Here is a 5,004-nt window from a genome sequence, read left to right on the forward strand (position 1 = left end):
GGAGGCTCAGATGTCTCATTAATTTGTTGGTTTCAGATCTCTCTAATTTGTTGGTGTAGAAACTGAGAGCTATAAACTTGCCTCTGAGTACTGCCTTTGCTGTGTCCCAGAGAAGCTGCTATTTTGTGTGTTCATTTTTGTTGAATATTTGAAGATTTGAATTTCCTTTCTAATCTCTTCCATGATCCAATCATGATTCAATAGTGTGTTGATCAGCCTCCATGTGTTACAGGACTTTCTTTGGGTGCTTTTTGTGTTGAGTTCTAATTTTATTCCCCTGTGGTCTGAGTGAATGCAAGGTATAACTTCAGTGTTTCTGAATTTGGACAAGTTTGCTTTGTGGCCTAAAATGTTGTTTATTTTGGAAAATGTATCCATGTGCTGTTGAAAGAAACGTATAGTCTCATGCTGCTGGGTGAAATATATGGTATATGTCTGTTAAATCTAGTTGATCTATGCATTTGTTTAGATCTGCGTTTTCTCTGTTGAGTTTTTGCCGAGTTGATCTATCTAGTGGGGAGAGTGATGTGTTAAAATCCCCAGCAATTATTGTCTTTGGATCTATGTGGGATTTGAGGGAGAGTAGTGTTTCTTGGATAAATTTGGGTACTTCGTTTTTGGGATCATAGATATTTAGAATTGTAATGTCCTCCTGAATGAGAGATCCCTTAATGAGTATGTAGCAAATTTCTTTATCTCTTCTCACTAATTTTAATATGAAGTCTATTAATCTGATATTAGAATTGCAACACCGCCTGTTTATGGCGGCTGCTTGCTTGGTAGATTTTGTTCCAGACTTTCACATTGAAAATGTGTTTGTTTTTATGGGTAAGATGTGAATCTTGAAGGCAGCAGATAGAAGGATCTTTCTTTTTAATCTAGAGACTCTATGTCCCTTAATTGTATTGTTAAGTCCGTTAATGTTGAGAGATAGGACTGAGAGGTATTTGGGATTTCTAGAACCCAGTTGCTGTGGCAACTGGGTTCTTCCTATGGTTCTTGGATTCTCAGTTTGGGTGAGGTTTTTGGCCTTTATTGTAGCCTTGTTGGTTTTCTCTGTTTAGGACATTTTAAAGAATCTTTTGTAGGGCTGGTTTTGTGGAGATATATTGCTTCCATTTTTCTTTGCTATGGAAGGGTTTTATTTGACCTTCGATTATGAAGGAGAGTTTAGCTGGGTACATTATTCTTGGTTGATAGTTGTTTGTCTTTAGGGCCGGGCATACACCATTCCAGGTTCTTCTTGTTTTGATTGTCTCTGATGAGAAATCTGAGGTGATTCTAATTGGTTTCCTTTATAGAGAAACTTTAAGGATCATTTCCTTGGTCTGAATTGATCCTTTGTGAATTATAAACTGACGATGTCATAGCCTGTTCTGTTCTGGTCTATTTGGGTGCCTAAAAGCTTCTTGTATGGGAATAGGTCTTTCTTTTTGCATGTTTGGGATGTTCTCTGCTAGGATCCTGTTAAACACATTTCCTAGACCATTACCTTCTGTGTCTAGGTTCTCCTCTACACCCATTATCCTCAGATTAGGCCTTCTGATGGTGTCTTCCAAGTTTTTATTAAATCTATCATATTTCTTGGATTTGTCCTGGATGGTTGTATGTTCTTTTTCTATATATCTACGTTGTCTTCAATGCCCGAAATTTGATCTTCTGCATGGTCTAACCTACTATAAAGACTTTCTTTTTTTTTTCTTTTCCCCATAGTTGGTCGGTTTTTATGGCTTCACATTCTTTGTTGGAGCTTTGTTTTAGATCTTGTATGAACTTCTTTACTTCCTTAATTTGGTGTTGTGTTTAATCTCAAATCATTTAGTTGATTGGTTATGGTTTCCTTGGACTTCCATTCCTTCTGTTGTGCTCTATTTTTTTTGTGGTCTCCCTGACTTCTTTCAGCTCTCTGTTTGTGGATTCCATGAATGCCTCTAGTAATCTTTGTCTATTCTCCTCCCACTCTCTGAATTCTTGTATTATTCCTTTTTTAGCTTCCTCACTTTCATGCAATATCTGTAGTTCTCTTTGAGTGTTCTCATCCTGCTCATGCCATTCCTGATTTTCTCTTTGTCTGTTCTCAGCCATCTCACGCAATTCCTTTATTTCTCTTTGAGATTTATCAAGCCGCTCATGAAATTGCTGTATCAGTCTTTGAATAGCTTCTTCATGCTCAGGATATTCTCGTATAGACCTTTGCTTTGCATCCTCTCTCTCCCTGTCATGCTCACACAGAGTCCTTTGCAGATTTTCAATATTTTCATTTACCCTGTTTACCAGTAGTGTTTAGAGAGCTTTTTGGGAGCTCTCCTCTGGATTATTCATTATCTGTCCTGTCCCCTGATTACCATGAGTGGGAGTTGACATACCCGGACTTGCCATTTTTGTTATGTTTTTCTGGCTTGATCTGCTCATTTGGGATGAGAGTAACACCAGTTTTGTTCTAGAACACTATCTTTAGGCAAGCATCAACAAAAGTCTTTAGTTTCACAGTCAAAAGTGTGCAGATACAATGTTGTTCAACAGAAATATCTATTAAACCTCAAACTACTATGTATTAATGGGCTACGAAACACAAAGAAGAATTTGGCAAACCAGAAATTTTAATGTTTAGGGAGCGATGTGGGTAAAAATAGGAATAGAGGGATGTGGAAAAGTAGAAGGAGAGTTAACTAAGTCCTAATCTCAAAGCGGGGAATAGCCTGGATAAATGATATTAGAGAGAAAATGAAGGAGAAAGAAAAAAAGAGACAAGAAATAATAGAAAAACAAAAATTAAAATTAAAAAGTGAAACATTTCAAAATTATGCAAATTTAAAAATGCAATATTCAGAGAAGAACATGGATAGGATAAGAGGAGAGGGATGGAAAGGAGACATGAAAAACTTAGAAATAAAAATGCTTAAAATATTATATAGATATAAAGAGGTTGTACTGCTATTAAGGAATTTAAGTTTAAGAGGTTTTGAATTGAGTAATAAATTTCTGCATTAAGTGTGTACACATTGGGGGGTAAGGTCTATTAATTGACTACGGGTATATTTGAAGAGCAGAACAGCATTTCAGTCACATAAAGAAGAATGAAAGAGAAGAAAAAGTCAAAAGAATGAGAAAGGAAGAAAAAAAGGATCAAAAGGTGAGTAGAGATAAAAAAAAAAAAGAAAGAAAAAAGCACACACACATATACCCCTAAAATAAAAATATTAGAAGAAAAAGAAGTTAATAGAAAAAATTTTAAGTTAAAAATTAAAAAGTATTTTAAAAAATTTAATAAAAGTTATAAAAAAAAGAGTTCTTTCCTTTTTTTTGGGGGGGGGGGATGGGAAGATCCTGTATCTCCCTTGTGTCCATAACAGTCTCTTGCTGGAGTCTATGGTCTGCTTATGGTGTTTGATTTTCCTGTTGCTTTGCTGGTTTCTTAAATCAGTTTGTTTGAGCAGGTAGAAAAATGGTATGCTTTACACAGGATTTTCTGATCCTCCTCCCAGGCTAGTTCAATGGGAGGGAGATCTGCTTTGAGTATCACAAAAGAGGGAGATGGCTGTTTTCTCTAGTTTGGAGATGCTGTGATGAGTCTAGGTTCTGGGTAGAGTTGAGGCCTTTCAGTGAACAGTAGCTTTTCCCTGAGGGGCTAGCTTCTGAGACACTCACAGAGCACAACCTGGAGACATTCTCCAGATTTATGTTTACCGAATTTCAATTGATTGTCAAGGCTGCTAGTGGGAGGGGCAACCTCTGGCTCTGTTTACCCAGTGAAGAAAGACACTGCTTTGGATGGTGGCGCAGGCTGGGTGATTTTCCTGGGTGAAGCTGAGCCTGGCAGGTCAGGTTAGCTTCCTGTGACCTACTCAATGACTGTATTGTTTTCTTCCAAGGCCTGAGTTGGAGCTAGATGCTCAGACAGGCCTTTGTCAGTATCAAAGATGGAGATCTTCGGTAGTGGGGGGGAGGGGTGGCCTTCTCTCCTCTGCTCCATGAGGAGGAGTGAGGATTTCAGCCTTCTACTAATGCCATAGTCTTGGTTCCTGGGTCATCTCTGTTCTGTGATCTACAGGATGAAGATGACTGCTTCTTGTCAGTTCTTGCTTGAGTTGAGTAGAATCTACTCACCCGCTGCATCTGGCACGTTTGTCTCAGCCTCTCTGTCTTTCAGGTATGGTGGGGATGGATGCTGCAGCTCCCGTGGCAGCGGCAGTTGCTGGCAAGTGCTCAGATTTGTCTCCTTGCCTGGATTTTCCCTCTCTGACATAACTCTCTGAACTGTGATGGCACACTTGGTGTGATTCTCTGGCTTAGGACTGTTCACTGGAGCCCTAAAACTGCTTTCTATGCAAGAGCTTGTTTAGCCTCCAGGTTCTTTGCCGCCATCTTCCCGGAACCCTAAATATAAATTTTAAATAACTAAATTCTTTTAAAATCCTCTCACTCAGTCACAGGTATGGATAGATATGTGATGAGGGCAGAATCACAATTATTCAGAAGGTTATAAATGGATGCTTACCTAGCTTTCTTTCAGCTGGATCATAGAATAGACTGTCCTAATTGGAAAAAGTTAGCCTTCCCAGCCATTCTGCATATAAACACTCCATCAACATTTTATTAAAGGATTATTGAAGACTAGCTATATGTTCATTAATAATGACTGAACATGACAGAAAGTTGAGGGAAAACCATCTACACTTCAGTGAGGTTCTGACTTGTGCTTCACAAAGTGTTATGAAAGCTCTCCATGAGAATTCTAGCAGCTGCATTTCTAAAAAGTCTTTGAGTTGATACACTTTCTGATATTGTCTCAATGGAAGTACTTCTCTTGGAGTTCCATATTATTCAATGATGTTGTATTAGCTCCTTGTTACAATTTTCAGACTAGTCTTTTTTATGAAATTTGTTTTTCAAAATTGCTTTCCCAATTCCATCCACAAACTGCAGACAAAATTTATCTGAATAAAATTTGTATCTGTTGATAGTGCATATACTTTTATTTTTCATTATAAACATAGAACGTAG

This window comes from Dipodomys merriami, unplaced genomic scaffold (assembly GCF_024711535.1).
Source record: "Dipodomys merriami isolate MVZ:Mamm:240054 unplaced genomic scaffold, mDipMer1.0.p SCAF_334, whole genome shotgun sequence".
Classification (NCBI taxonomy): domain Eukaryota; kingdom Metazoa; phylum Chordata; class Mammalia; order Rodentia; family Heteromyidae; genus Dipodomys; species Dipodomys merriami.